We start from the raw sequence: 16,793 nt of genomic DNA, 5'->3' as shown, positions 1-16,793 counted from the left end.
CATGGACTTGTACTCCTTGTACCGTCAAGTATATATTGGGAGACCACAATAGACTGATATCCTTTATCCATAGGAAGCCATGTCTGCCGCCCTATCGATCGCAATGCACTGAACACAGCATTCGGGAAGATTGATTGTCGTACATAAGTCCTTGGTAATTTCTCTTTAATTTATCACCAAGGTGTATTTTGTAGTTTTACGATTGGTTTGGTAATCCCTCTGTCTAGATCTCCAGAGTAGTCACTTTCGTTCCTTTTCGACTCCTTCCATCTGAGAACTTGTCACTTCAGGCTCATTAAAAATCGAAGGGGACTAGAGTCATGTTTAGATTTTTCTCGAATCTTAAAAATTGAAAAAGCAAAGTTGTGTCAAAGCATCAATAAAATTTATTTAAATTCGGAATAACATCCCTGTTCCTTCGTTGGTCTTAGGTTGAGATAATGGAGTCCACCAATCAAGGAATCCCTTTGGAGGGGATTCCTAGTCCTTTTACATCCTGGGGAAATATTGGTGCACCTCAAATGGCCACTTTGTCCCTTCCGAGACTTACTATTGGCCTGCCAATATGGCTATTCTCAACCTCTGTGGTTCAAAATAACGTGATTCCTTAGCAATCGAATCAGCAACCAGTTGATGTTAAAATTGACCCCTCGCCTTCTTCTTCATTTGTTTCTCCCTCCCCTTCTTCCTCTTCGCTTGGTGAAAGTAGTGATGCTAGTAACCAAGTGCCTAAGAAGAAGAAGAAAGGGAAGGAGAAGAAGAAGAAGTCAATTAAGCAAGGGGGCAACCATGAATCATCTGGTGAAAATCCGCACACTAAATCTCCTAAATATCCTTGTGTAATTTGCAAAGGAAACCATTTTCATTGATATTTTCGTGCATTCCTCGGATCTTGAGAGAATGGTCCCCCCGTTCGCACCAACTGGTGTCATCAACCTCTGCTGATCATGTTGATAATACACCATCAACTAGTGATAGTGAAGTCCATGGATAGGAAAGGAAAGTCAAAGTTCCATGTGCGTTATGTGAAGGGAACCATATACTTCCCCGTTGTCCCTTTTTGGGTGAGGCCAAAAGAGTCTTGCATAACCGTCCTGCTTCACCACAGTGACTTCCACCTAGATACAAGAAACTCTCCCCTAGTCCTTTACTAGTTGAAAATCTAACTGACTTAACTGAACCGTTGGTCGAAACACCTATCATTGAAAGTGAATCTTCTGAGTCCATATCGGACCAAAGTTAGTAGGTCGAGATAACAGTCGACCCAGTCTTGCCTTCAGAAAGTCCACCTTCAGATGATATCATTCCCAAAGAGAATGAGAACGATACTGTTAAAATTCTTTTTGTCACTTCAGAGTTCGATGAACTTGGGGGCAATCCGCCCATTCCTTCACAACAGGAAGAGAATTCCCTAGTTCTCACTACTCAAGGGGTTATTTCACCCGTTTATTCAGTACCCCCTCCAAGCAGTCTAATCACTTCCTTTAATTGGAATCGACTAGCAAGATCTCGCCTTCCTTATAATGTACCATTTCGGATCATAGTACAAGTTTACAAAATGATCGTGTCTAGAACTATCATAGAAGCAGGGGCTTTAGTGAGTATCCTTTCCTCAACTGCTTGGAAAGCGCTTGGTTCACCATTGCTTATGCCTGGAAAACAAAATTTTTCAGGCTTTAACAAAGGAACCAGTCGACCGTTAGGGATCCTTCCTAAGTTGCTGATAACTTTGAGAAGGAAAACCATTCACTTGAACGTGATGGTAGTCCAAGGGCCGTTAGATTACAATCTACTCCTTGGACATGACTATGTTTATAGCATGGAAGCTATTGTTTCCACACTCTTTCGAGTGATGTGTTTCCTGCATGAAGGCAAAATTGTCCAGCTTATTGACCAGCTTTCATTTCCTGGTTCAAACATAGCTCCAATTCAACCGTCATCCCTAAATGGTCTTTTTGCATCAATAATGTCTCTTCAACCTTCATTCCATCAACCTAATTATAGCGAGTAGTCTAGTGAATGTAACAAAGCTTAGGGGGCATGCACCCTTTTCTATTTGGCAGACGAACCCAGCTGAAAAGATAGGTTTCCTTGTAGGTTATGTGATTGGTCTAAAACACCATTCACTTTTGTCTGCGCTGCGGATGAAGCCAAGGAAGTGTTTTGTCTATTCTGTGGACGAAACCATCCTACCATATGAATGTCCCTATAAGTTAAGTGATTGGTCTGACACACCACTCACCTTTGTCTAATTGGCGGACAAAGCCAAGGAAGTGTTTTTGTCTAACCGCTGACAAAAACAATCCTGCTTAACCACAGTGATTCCCATATGGTTACTGGAGACTCTCCTTTTCTCGATGCCTGGGGGCATGCAAACCTTTTTATGCAAGCAAAAAACGACCAATTTCATTTTTTAGCTTTTTAGCTTTTTAGCTTTTTAGTTTTCTAGTATTTCAACTTCTTAGGTTAGGTGATTGGTCTGATCCACCATTCACCTTCGTCTATGCTGCGGACGAAGCAAAGGAAGTGTCTTGTCTAAACTGCTGACAAAACCATCCTACCTAACCTCAGTAGTTCTAGTTTTTCTAGCTTTTTTAGCTTTTTAGTTTGGTCGTTTCTAGCCTACATAAAAAGGCAATGAGCATATGTTCCTCCAGAGTTCAAGCTCATTAAAAAATGAACCCACCTTATGAGAAATGTTATCGTATGGTTCAAGCTCATTAAAAAATAAACCTACCATGGAGCATATGTTCCCCCAGAGTTCAAGCTCGTTAAAAAATGAACCCACCTTCAATAAATAACCCTTGTGTTCACAATTATATCAACCTTTTGAACCTTGGTTGTGTTTCCTCCATCACCTCCATCCATTTGGCCGATCATACACTTCCACTTGATTGGTTACCATTTTGAGGAACGGCTTTGATGAGTGGTCTTGTTAGCCACCCTCTTCACATCACCATGTTTTGAGAAGTTCCAAGATTACATAGAACCAGTTGCTACCCTGGATACCACTCGTTCCTCAAAAAATGAGTCCACTTTAAACCCTTTTCAGACTCACTAAATATGAAAAGATTGTTGAGCAATTGGCCTCTCCAGCTCGCTAAAGTGATTGGAAGCACCATCCCTCCTGTATATTTTAAACTTTTCAGACTGGAGGGATTATCTCATGAAAACGTTCGAGCGCTTGTCTTTTTCGGCTCGCTAAAGTGATCGAAAAAGTCATCCCTTTTGTATTATTTTAATCTTTTTCAGACTTAAGGGATTATGCTACGAAAAAGAACTACTGGAGTTCTCTTTTCGTCCCTTTTCAAACTCTCTAAACATGAAAAGGACCGAGTTGTCTTTGTCGTTAAACTCGTTAAAACAATAGCAATAAACTTGTCCACCCAGACAAGAATGAGTTTCACTATCTACACTCGTTAAAACATAGCGACAGGTTTGCCCGAAGGGAAAATTATAGAACAAGCATATGTTATCCTCCTCAAGCTTGACAAAAATAAAGAGGTATTGGTCAGCAATGACTAGGGAAAAAGGGAAGAAAACTTGAAGAATTTTATGGTAGCAGGTCGCTCTTGAACATGACACTTTCACTCCATCACCATGATTTAGTCGGGTTGGGTTATTCCGTTCACCGGTCATATCGCCATTGGTCCTCCATACCATCCATCTTTTGGGGTTAACATTACCAATCCATCTCAGTGTCACCAATATGTTCAAGAGAAGTCATTCAGAGAATTCACCACCCAGTCAATGCTTCATCCACTACAATACCTTCAACCTCCATTTTTCATGACCGCCATTCTTGAACCTTGTGTCATCGATCATTTTCACCTCCAGAAAATCATTTGCTTCGTTTCATGTCTTAGATGTGGGATACATTAAGGCCCTCCTACGATGGGTCACTTCTTGTCGGCATCGGCTTATTATCCAAGAAATCGACTTAGAAACAACCCTTTCAGTACTTTGAAGCTTGCATGCCTCAATGGCAAGTTTCTCACTTCTGGCGACAAGTTTACATCAATGGCCTTCGACCGAAAGATTTTGCGTGGTGTTCAACATCGGATCATATATTCACACCACATGAATTGTACTGTAGTACCTTGAGGGTCATTATCATTATCGGTGATTCCTCTCGCGCCTGTTAACAGCTTACATTATTGGCTGGTAATCAGGTGATGTCTTTCCATGTTCGACTTCAGGACATCTTTTCACATGGACCGACTTGTACATCGAGCGAATATTGAACGAGTTTGAAGACCTCGGATCTAGTTTCATCCATCTGGGCTGCGATATATTCAGGGATATAAAGACATCGAATGTACATAGAAGTTGCACAGATAGTCATCTAAGACAGGGAAGATGACTCTTCATATGAAGAACCAGTCTGCGATAGCAGGCAATTATCTATCCTATGTACATGAAAATGAATTTATAAAGCTGAGCATGGGAATGCCCGCCTCAGCTAGATCATGAAAATAATATGATGATGATGTATTGTATTGTATCTTGTAACAGGTCACCTTCCAGTTCGAATACCTTAGATCCTCATGATAAAGCATTTCACCCGACATTAAAAGATTTATGACTTCATGCTTTAGGGGGCAACTGTTATAGACATATTTGGGCACTGCAACCCCAATCTTATATGTCAATAAACCAAGGGCTTTTTAACCCCTAAAAGTGTTGTTTCATACCCTAAAGGATCATAGTCAACTAATTACATCATTCCCCAAAAGTTGCACCTGAAAAACCACTTAGAACTGGCCAAAACTAGACCATATTGACTGCCCCACTGTCAAGGTGCGATGCATACTAACTTCTACACTAGCCAGGTGTGATGCATACTGAAGAGGCCTTCTGTAGGGTGTGATGAGCGAGGATGGACAAATGTCTGAGATAGTTTGCTAAGTGGATGCTCATGGAATCTTCCAGAAACTTCTCCTATGACACTTGCCTCTCTGAATTCGCCCAGGGATGAGTAAGAGATCCAAGAAATCTCCAAGTGGAACCAAGAACAACAAGTGGAATGACACTAATCAAAAACCCAAAGATGACTCACACCCTTGCAGACATCTATAAATGGATCCCTCATCTGAGAGATCTAGGGGCTAGAATTTGGTAATTTGTAAGGAAGTGTTGATAGTTTGTCTTTGAGAAAAGGCATTGTATTGTTGGGTGATCTTGCTTTTCATGAGGTGAAGAGGGTTTTGATGCTGGGAGGATGATGCTAGATCAGACAACTGGGTTGTAATTATCCCTTCTACTATTAATAAATTTCTTTGAGTTTTCCTCCATACAATCATGTATTTGTGAATGTTGTTATTTGTGAATGCCATTGTATGATGATTGTATTTCTGATTCTGCATTGTTTATGATATAATAGATTGAGATGCTTTGATGGTGTTTTGTTACTTTGTCTCTACAGGTATTCATTGAGCGGGATAAGTAGGAGAAGAGTTGCAAGCTCTATCAAGGGAGAGAGAAATCAAGTAAGGAGTCAAGCAGAAGATCCAGGTCGGTCCCTTTGCTTCTCTCTTATCTATCATACATAAAGGAAATCGCAAATTGCTTTGATTGTTTGTTTCTAGGATAGCTACCAATCCTAGTGGGACTAGCAGATCGAAAAGACACTAGTTTTCCCGGAAACAAGAGGGAAGAAATGAAAGCCAAGGCATTTCTAGATGAGGCCTATGACAGGTATGGTGAACCTGAAGAAGAGTAAGAACCTAGAAAAATACCTAGAACTAGAAGGCTGAAAAGAGCTCTAGAACTAGAGAAACAAAAGGAGGTTGAGATTGCTAATGAGATCACATGGAATGAGAAATTTTCCATCTTGATCAATGAGAACCGAGAGCATTGGCTCGATAAGGTCAATAAGCATTTAGAGAAGCTCCTAGACAAAGCTAACCAGCAAAATGAAATTCACAAGAAGATGGCAAAACACTATGCCAACAAAGAAAGTAATGCTAGGGCAAAACTCAAGGCTGCAAAGGCACAAATTGAAGCCCTAACTCACCAAAAAGAGAAGGAGAAGCTTGACATACTTGCATAGGATTCACTTCAAGCCTAGCTACACCAAACATCAGCTCCTTGACCAATTTTGAATTCTCTTGGCACATTTTAGCAAATATATGTTTTATGTGTTTTTTCAGAAATTTAAATATCAGTTGCATGGTTAAACGCGCAACACCCTAGGCACTGTGCACTTTTTTGGGACACTTTTTGGAGAAAAGGAAACCACCAATGGATGCAGAAGGACCAATACATCTAATAAAATCATGTTTCCAGCCATGGTTTGCTAAACTAATAGGTGAAAAGGGCAAAAAACTAGCAAAAAATCATGTTTCTACCCTCTTTTTCAGCTAGGCGCTGCGCACTTTGTCAGTCTCAGGAGAATGAATTTTTGGAGGGTCAAATCAAACCCATTTTGAAAAATAAAGGCAGATTTGGAAGCTAGACAGGATAATATTTCCAATGAGCTATCTTGGGCTCAATTTGGACATCGAGAAGGCAGGAAAAAGTGGGTCTGAAGATGGCATTGTGCACTTGCCACAGGCCATGCATACTTGACACAGGCGCTGCGCACTTGATAGTTGGCCTAGTTTTTCACTATTCTTCTCCATATTTGATTTTCACCTATGGGAAATCAACAATTTACTGATTTAATTGATATGATAGATGTAATTATGGTATTTTACTATTACCTAGGGGTAAATACATTAGGTTAATAGTCTTCATCAATTTAGATGAATTAGTTGCAATGTAATTAGGGATGAGTCACTTTGACCACCCTACACTCTAGCTATCAATTTAGATGTTGGTGGAATTTGTCCTCTTCTCATGGATTCGACCCCTGATGTTGGGAGGAGTTTGTTTTGAGGTCTATATCTTCCCTTTCTTCACTTTTTTGAGAGGCTAGACTCCATTGGATGTTGTACTAGTGTTTCAGACTTTGGCATGGAATATATTGGATGAGTTGCAACTATTTTGGTGGGATTCTTGTGGCATGGTATTTTGACATTTTTTCTTCTTCGATTACATGTGTGTGAATGTTTTTTATTTTCCATGATCCATTTTACTTCTAAATATGTTTGATTTTCAAAGTGTCATAAGTAGAATTCATCTTCTATGCTCTTTTTTTGGAAAATCATCATACTTTGTTTCATTTCTTTAGTTTAAAAAGAATTCATGATTTCCATGCTCTTTTTAGCACCTCATCAGTCTAAACCATTTCATCAATATACTACAAAGTGTTAAAGTACTTGCCTACCTTGCCCCATCAGATGTCTGCAATTCTGATTTTCTTTTTCCCTAACCTAGTTCACTCTCTGACCTAATTCACTCATCCAGTGACTACCCCAATCAAATCAAATCAAAACCCTAAGCTATTATATCTAGCATAAAACCCTAATCAATCTGGCCCTCTTGGCTATGATCCTTTGGAGAGAGCCCTCTTCGGCTTGGTAGGGCTAGCTACCAAGTTAAAATATTGGTATGTGGTTACCTCAATTGGACTGTTCCTCAGCCTTGGAGATCCGGAGGAGTGATAACATGTACAATTATGACAATGAGGAGTTTGTTTATCAAAAAGAGAAACTTAAAGAAACCATTGAAAGAAAAGATAGTTTAGTCCTCCTACTACAAGATAAACAAGGAAAATATGAGAAACTAGAAGAAGAGAACAAGTAGTTAAAACAATAGTTATTCAAGGTAAAAAGTGAAACGATTTAAAATACATACAAAGCTGAAATTATATCCTTGAAAGTCAAACTAAAAGAAGCTAAAGAAAAGGAAGAGGTTATTTAAGATTTGATCTGTGAATGGGAAGAAAACTATCAAAGTCTCGAGGTAGAGGTTGTCTATTTAAGAATGGATCTTGAGAAAATAAAGATCAAAGAAGGAATAAATGAGAAATTTTTATAAGGAACAAGAAAGATAGATCAGATTCTGAGCAGTCAGAGATCCTCAGGAAACAAAACAGACCTAGGTTACTCCAAACCACAAGAGCCCCCAAGGGGAAAGATGAACTTCAAGTCTGTAGGATTTGAGGAACCACAGAGCTATGCAAAGAAGCCTCAAGAAAAAATCGACAAAGACAAAAGGGTAGCAAGGCAAAGTGTAGATCACCATTGGAATAATAACTTCATCCATCTCAAAGAGGCACACCAACAAATAATGAATCAATAAGCCAGACAACAGAGGTACCTTCATGCAAAAACTCATGAATCTTCCAATATTAGGTACTCTCATTTATTTTATGGTCATTGTTATAGATGTCACATCTTTGGGCATAAGGTTGTTGATTGTAAAAGGATGAAAGTTGAAAGAGATGAAAAATTTAGATACAATAAGTATTAAAATTTTAGATCTCAAAACTCTACACTCAAAAATCAAAATGCTTTCTCTCCCCTAATGAGTGATGTTGACTTTTTTAAATGTAATAATTTTGGGCACAAGGAAATTGGGTGTAGAAGCAAGATAAAGTATCCATCCAAGTCTCAAAACACTTGGTGGTCATTGGTTCGAAAATATGAGAAGAATTGGAAACAAAAATATGGAAAGAGCGTGGAATGTGGACTCGCTCTATCATCACAAAACCAAGAAAATAGATGGTATGTGGATAGAGGTTGCTCCAAGCATATGACTGGGGATAATAGTAAGTTTATGTTGCTAAATGAAAAAGACAGAGGGAACAATGTCACTTTTGGTAACAATGCTCCAGCAAGAATTAAGGGTAAAGGCATAGTCTGTCTTGATCAAATAACACAAAATGTGTTGTATGTGGAAGGCCTCAATCACAATCTACTTAGTGTTAGCTAAATGTGTGATAATGGCTATGATGTGACCTTTCGATCCATGGACTGTGAGATCTCCAACATGAAGAATGGAAAGTTGATGGGAAAATAAATTAGAACCCACAATAATGTATATGTGTTTGATGATTCCAGATTTAACTGTTATTTAAGAAAAACGAATGAAGCACAACTGTGGCTCAAGGGGCTTGGCCATATTAATGAAATTTTGATAAAACTTAGCAAGCTGGGAACTATGATAGGATTACCAAGACTATCAAGCCCTGATAACTCAATCTGCAAGTCATTTCAATTTGGCAAGAAAACTAGGACTCATTTCAAGTCAAAAGAGTTTTCCTCATCTAGACCACTAGAGCTAATTCACACAGATATTTGTGGCCCAGTTAGAGAAAAAACCCCAAAAGGAGAAAGGTATTTCATGATGCTCATTGATGATTTTACCAAGGCCACTTGGATTGTGCTCTTAAAAGAAAAGTTGGAATCATTTAAGGATTTTAAACAATTTTAAGTGTTATCACTAAAACAAGGGTTTACATTTTTCTTAGCCATGATCTTAGATAAGTGTCAATTCACCCTATGTTTTAATGGGTAGGTGGTAGGTTAGGAGTCTCAAAGGTTTAATTTTTCATGTCCAAATAAAGTCTAAACATCCTTTTTCCATGTTTCATGAGTCCTACATTCTTTTTAGAAACTCATAGCTTAAACCATTTTGAAAATTTTTGGAATTAGCCCCGAAACCATGTTTTCGTAGCACAGACAGTGTAAAATTTCTATTTTGCGCTATGAAAACGCTGCTCTTTTCGTAGTGCTTTTCCCTGCGTGCTACGAAAGCACGGATTTGGAGAAAAATTTTGTCAAACATCAATCCGTTAATATTCCATTATAATTTTCATTATTAGGTGTCAGCTAGGAGTCAGTCCTCAAGCATGTCGCCATCCAAACTCTTCATTTCGAATTTAGGGTTCATTATGAAAGATAATTTCAAATTCGAAAGGGCTAGCTAGTCTCATCATTTTAGTTTACATGAAAACCCTCGAACAGAAGTTTTTCGAACAGTAAGCTTTGGTAATTCTCCACCAAGGTTTTCCTCATCCACAATTCAGGCAAGGCTGACCACCATTGGCAAGCGAGGTTGATCAACCGAATTTCAAAAGAGGTCGGTTTTGTCACAGGAATTTAGAAGGAAAGATGACAAAGGAGAAGAAACGTCACAGGTTTGGTAATTGCTTGAGAACAGAGCCTGAAAGAACTGAGGTCTTAATCAGAGACAAAGCAGTTGTAGAAGCGTTCAAGAAAGCAGGATGCTGGAAGTTTTGTAAGAAATTGCAGGGGGGGCATACTCAGGCGACAAAGGAGTTTGCATTCCATTTCACTAGCTTAAGCACAAAGGTCGAAATACTTAACTTGCAAATTTCTCCAGAGGTCGTAGTGTTGGTGACAAAAATTCCTTGGGGGCTAGAGACATCATTCAAAAACTTCAGATTCGACATGGAACCATGTAAGGTGTTCCTAAAGCCAGAGTTTTTAGAAACTGACTTAACCAAGGCAGTTCCCAAAGACTACATCAAGGACAGCTATACCAACTTGCTCTTCAACATCCAACGTTATTTCACCTGTGAAGGCAGATATCAAAAGGTTTATTCATATCATTTTAAACTCCTGTTACATTTTACTGGTATGATTTCTCTAGATTTTCCTTACTTCTTATTTTGAAGTGTAGCTAAGATGGCAGATAAAGTATAGTTGAAATCTCAAGGATGTGAAACTTCCCTTTTCATCATGGTTTAATTAAACTGATAGTTCTACATGAACTCAAAAGTATCAACAAAGATTGGTCTTTGTTTTTGTTTGTATGTGACTTTGGAGCATAAAAAACAAGGTGTAGACACTAGCCCTAGGGTTAAAGGAACTCCATCAGCAGAAACCAACAAGTCTGTAATGTCCAGGGCAAAAAGGTATGTTAAGTTGAAGCCTAGGAAGCATGTGAAAGAACAAGCAAGCAAAGCACCAGTATTCATCCTTGAAACTCCTAAATCTACAAAGGAAAAGATTCCTAAGGTTAAGGGAATGACACAAGAACAGTCAACCAGCAAACTAGTTCAAAAGAGATTGACTAGAAGTCAAATTGCAAAGGAGAAAGGTAAAACAGTGATCTTCGGAGAAGGTTCCAGCTTGAAGGGTGATTTAAATGATATTTTAAAAGCAATTGATATTGCAGAATCCCATTTGGTGTAGGCAGATGTGATAAAATCTGATCAAGGAAATTCAAAGAAAATGAAACCCTCCAAGAAATTGGAATTTGAGGAGGATGTCTCAGCATTTGTTTTCAAACCTAGAAAACCCTTAACCAGGCAGAAGATGCAAGAGTCCAATATTGAGCTGGGGAGAACAGAAGAAACATCTATTGTTCAAGAAGAGTTGATTGATATTCCATCTCCAAGACCTGAAGGTGATAAAAGCACAGTTCCTGCCACTCAAATAGAAAAAGCCAGTTATGAGGTTATGGAAGAAAGGTTAAAGGCTGCCAACAATGAAATTGTTAAACTAAGAGTGAGAGCAAGAGAGCATGTAGCTGAAAGGAAAAATTTCAAAAGGATGAAGGCTCTCTGGGAAGCTGAAAAGGTGTCCAAACTAGAAATAGTAAGTAGTGAAACTCAATACTTTACCTAGACTGTTCCTGCAATCAAAGAAGCCAGATTTGTAAGGAAGATTAATGCTCAGTTGAGAGCTACAAACAGGGGATTGAAGAGGAAAATTGAAGATATATAAATACAACTAACCAAATCTAGAAAAGGGTCTACAGCAATAATGAAACAGGGTGTTGAAAAGCGCAGTGAAGGAGATATATCAAAGACAGTTTTGGCACATAAAAAGAGTTTTGGCATATAAAAGGAAGAACAATTGTGAAGAAGAACATCTATAAGGTTAAGTGATTTTGATTTTTGGTTGATCATATCAGTCTCCATGGAATTTTGAAAAACTCCGAAACTACATATCTTTGAAGGCCGTGTTGAAAAAGAGCATACACAGCAGTTTCGTAGCGCACTAGGAAACTACTGAAGATGATCATTTAGCACTTATGGATGTTTTCCGGAGGTAAAGGTTTGATTAGTTTCAAATTTTGAAGTTGCTGGTAGACATGGGATCATGTATGAAGTCTCAGATGGTAGTAGTGTAGAAGCAAGGTCCCAGGAAGTATTTCATAAATGATATAAAAGTTGTGCTACGAAAACAAAGTATTTTCGTAGCACAGTCATGTTTTGTCTTTCCTCCATATTTTTGAGTGTCCTTTTCTTTGCACAGGTGGAAAATGAAATGTTAATGGGTTATTAGTGCATGCCACATGTATACCAACAAAACTACTCAAAGATAAGCAGAAGGGATTAAGGGCCTTAAAAGGAGGAACTCTATCTCCTAGTTATCAGGACAGTTAGGTCATGACTCAGCAAGTTTTGTAACAGCACTGAGGACATCATCAAGCTCGAAGACATGGGTGGGAAGAAGATTAAAGAATGTATTGAAGTCGTAGATAAGGTTGTTAAAAGCATGTTTTGGGAGTTTCACTCCTATTTTTAGTAGGACTCTCAAAGAATGTATTGAAGTCATAGATAAGGTTGTTAAAAGCATGTTTTGGGAGTTTCACTCCTATTTTTAGTAGGACTCTCAAAGACAGCGAGTTATCAAGTTGTAATTAAGTAGTTTGTTTTATGAATAGATAGGTGTCTAAGTTAGGAATTTGAATTCCTCTAAAGATGGATCACAGTATCCAAGGTTGTAAAACTCTATATAAAGCTTGAGAATCGAATTCCTCAAGGTTGGTAATTTCATTAGCGAAAGAAAGTTGTGTTATTGTAAGAGACTGTGTTTTTTCAAACTTAATACAGAGATCAGTATGACTACTCAAGATTCACAAGGAGTTTATGTTTTTGATGTTCTTATGGCCTTGTTCAATTACTTATTTGCAGTGGTATGAGCTTGTGATACTTAGAATTCATTGGAAAATGCTCTAACTTCCTTCACATGCTTGTAAACTATGTTGTTTCATTGTGTTACTGTTTTATTTATAAACCTAAACTCTAAGTGCCTTGACTTCCATGTTTTGTTGATCATGTTGTTTTGTTGAAGATCATCTTGACTCCATAGCCCAATAGATGTTTGCTAATCTTTGATTCAACCAGTCAACCAGTTATACATTTGTCCATTTTGTTCCTAGAGTTAGCCATCTAATCATTAATCAAAAATCTTAAACCTATTGAGAGAGCCCTCTCAGGTTGAGGAGGTTAAGCCACAACCAAAATATTGGTTTGAAAAAGCTACTCAGAGTCTGCTTGATCAACAACTTATCAAGGTCAGATTTTGTGATAACATTTTGGTGCGTCTGCTGGGAGCCTGAAGATTATTCATTCCCGAAATCAAGAAGCTAAAATTCTGAAGGTAGTAGGAGCTCAGAAAGTTTCTCAAGGCTGTAATCTACCTTGGTGACTCCATATATTCTCAAAGTTTTAAAGGTGGCTTTGAGAAGGAGATACACGGAGCAATCCTGATCCCAATCCACCTACCATTGGAGACAATCCAAACACTGCTTCAAGAGTCAGTCAAAGATTTTCAGAAATATCAGGTACTCCATCTTATTCAAAATATTTGCTCTCTGAATTCTCAAGAAGTCCTGAAGACAAAAAAGTTGATGATAAAATTCATGAAGTGTTGTTTAGATCAGAAAATGAAGAGGAACTCATTGGTATTATCTTAGACCTGCAAAAGAGAGGAATTGACACCTCAGCCCTAGTATCACAAGAAGACAAAGAAGAGTTTTGGGAAGTTGTTACCTCTGAGCTATTGTTAGAAAAAGAAGCTTTAGATAAATTGAAAGAACTTGACCCTGTCAAAGTCTTGTTGAAATCTAAAGTTGGTTTACCTCTTCCAAATTGGAGTTCATTTGTTAGTGGTTTACATAAGCCAAGTAGTCCTCCTCATATCAGTTCTTCATCTTCTGCCATTCCTAGTGGTTTACAGAAACCAAGCAGTCCTCCTCACATCAGCTCTTCATCTTTTGTTCCTATTATTCCTGTAACTACTGTTCCTCCTTTAATCATGGCTGCACCTGCTAGGTATGCTCCACTTGTGCTCCCTGTTGTTTTGCATGACCTGCCTAGTAAATATGCTGCTAGGATCCCTACCTGGGGTAGTGATGAAGAAATTACAGCAAAAGAACATGTAGACAGATTTAATGATTTTGTTGACAGAGAAGAAGTCGATGATGAGGATGTGAAATTAAGACTTTTTGCACAAAGCTTCATTGGTGAAGTTAGAAAATGGTTTAAAGCTCTTACACCAGGAAGCATTCGAAATTGGGTAGAGTTTGAAGATAATTTTCTAAGGAAATGGGGAAACAGAACTAATCCAGTTCAAGCACTTACTGAATATAACAACCTTAGAAGAGAATCTGATGAAACTATTCAAAATTTTTCAAAAAGATTCAATAAAGTGTTTAACTCAATTCTAGCTCGTTTGAAACCTCCAGAAGCCCTAGCACAAATGAGATATGCTGAAGCATTTGATTATGACTTTTCTCTCTTGTTGAGAGAAAGAGAATCTCCTACACTTGCTGAAATGCAGAATGATGCAGTAAAGGTAGAGGTAAGTATGATAGCTGCCAAAAATTCAAAAATGGGAAAAACTAAATTGAAAGAAGAAGAGAAACCTTCCTCTTCAACTCTTGAAGATAAATTAGACTCAATGATGAAAACCATGGAGAAGTTGATGGATAGGTTAGCTCTTGGAAACACCTCTGCTTCTCCTGTGCAACATGAACCTCAATTTAGAAACCCTCAATTTAGGATACCTCAAAACCAACAAAGACCAAGAGAAAATAGGAATCAGCAACCTAACCCTCCAGTGAGACCTCCTTTTCAACAGAATTTGATTGATGAAGAAGATGATCCTGAAATTCCTGAAGAATCTATTCATTGCCTTGATGAAGAGATGTCAAGAATCTTCTTGACTAAAGAAGAACATGATGAGTCAGATTTGACCAATCAAGGGGAAGAGCCTTCAGATTATCTTAAAGGGTATCATCATGCTATCTTTGAAATGCAAAAACAATACAACCTTAGAAACAAAAATGTGCTGATTATTGCAAACAAAGTGCAGCCTAAGAAAGATGCTTCAAAGGTTGTTGAAGCCAAAAATGATACCCCAAAGGTTGTTGAAGGTAAGAAGGATTCTCCACTTGGTAGAAAAGACACTCAACTTCCTCCTCCTATCAAAGAAGCTGAAAAGTCTGTTTTTGTTTTCAACCTTGCGAATGAAATTTTAAATATTAAAATATCAGTCCCTTTTAGTGAGATTCTCAAGGTAAATCAATATAGAAGCAATATTGTTGAGATGTTGAATTCACAACCAGGAGCTTCCGATATTTTGAATGTCGAAGAAGATAATCCTACTATATATTTGGGTCCAAGGTTAGAAGATGATCAAAATGAGGAGTTTCCTCCTTTCTATGTAAGCATTAGTATTCATGATATGACTTTACATAATGTTATGTTGGATTCAGGGGCTTTTCATAATCTCATGCCCAAAGTAATTATGGAAAGGTTAGGGTTACAGGTAACAAGACCATATAAGGATTTATTCTCTTTTGACTCAAAAAGAGTTCAATGTATTGGTTTAATCAAAGATGTTGTTGTTGGTCTAACACAAATCCCAGCAAAGACAATTGTTATGGACATTGTTGTGGCTAATATTCCACCAAAGTTTTGGATGTTGCTATCAAGATCATGGGCAGCAAAAATTAAAGGCACAATGCAGATGGACCTTACTTATGCCACAATTCTTGTTTTTGGTGAACAAAGGAGATTGTATCGGGAGACTAGAATGGCTTATATGGTAAGTAGCAAAGATAAACCTCAAAATTTTCCTATTTATTCATTTGATAATGAACTAGGATCTGCCATTCTTTTCAATGAGTCAGTTGATAGTGGTTTGAAAGAAATGAAGGCAAAAAATCAGCACTCAGAAAACTAGCAAGTAAATAACAAAGAGGTGGAGGGATGGTGGTCATTGTACTTTGATGGATCAGCAGGAAAAGAAGGGGCAGGAGCAGGAATTTGGATTACAAGTCCAAGTGATGAGAGTAAGTTTTATTCTTACAAACTGAATTTTCACTGCACAAATAACATGGCTGAAAATGAGTCTTTGATTTTGGGTTTAGATGTTTTGATAAGAATGAAGGCTCAGAATATTTCTATTTTTGGAGATTCTGAATTGGTTATTAGACAAGTTGAAGGTGTCTATCAAACAAAGGATATAAGAATGAGAGCATACAGAAATCTAGTTTTAGACATGTTGGAGAATTTTCAAGCCTATTGTTTCATTGTAAAAACTAGAGACCAAAATTCCATTTTTGATTCTCTTGCTGTTTCGGCAAGTCTTTTTGTCATTCCTATTCATTCTTCTGAGAAATATGAGATTGAAGTTCGTCATAGACCAGCTATACCAGATAATATCACCAATTGGCAAGTTTTTGAAGATGATCAACAGGTAAAGAATTTTATTGAGCTGAAAGAAGAATTTGAAAGTACTCAAGTAGATCAACAAAACATGCTTGTTGAGTCTAAAGAAAATTCTGAAGTCTTGCAATTGAAGAATAATTCAATACCAAAGGGTATTATTCCTCTTGAGAAGCTTTTTGATTAGAATGATGTGTTCAAATCGCCAAAGATACAAGTTGATGAAGAGGAAGTAGAAAGCTGTAATCTGGGTACATCAACTTTGCCTAAAATGATCAAAATTTCAAAGTTTCTTTCAGTTGATATGAAATTCAAATATATTGAGATGATGAAGAGGTTTTTTGATGTTTTTTCTTGGAGTTATGCTGACTTAAAATAGTATGATCCTTCCATTATTCAGCATACTATTCCTATTAAAGAAAATGAGAAACCATTCAAACAGAAGTTGAGAAGAATTAATCCCCTTCTCATG

Source organism: Pinus tabuliformis, chromosome 6 (assembly GCF_031772625.1).
Source record: "Pinus tabuliformis cultivar Carrire ecotype Pingquan chromosome 6, CPIR1, whole genome shotgun sequence".
Classification (NCBI taxonomy): domain Eukaryota; kingdom Viridiplantae; phylum Streptophyta; class Pinopsida; order Pinales; family Pinaceae; genus Pinus; species Pinus tabuliformis.
This window is presented reverse-complemented; position numbering follows the sequence as displayed.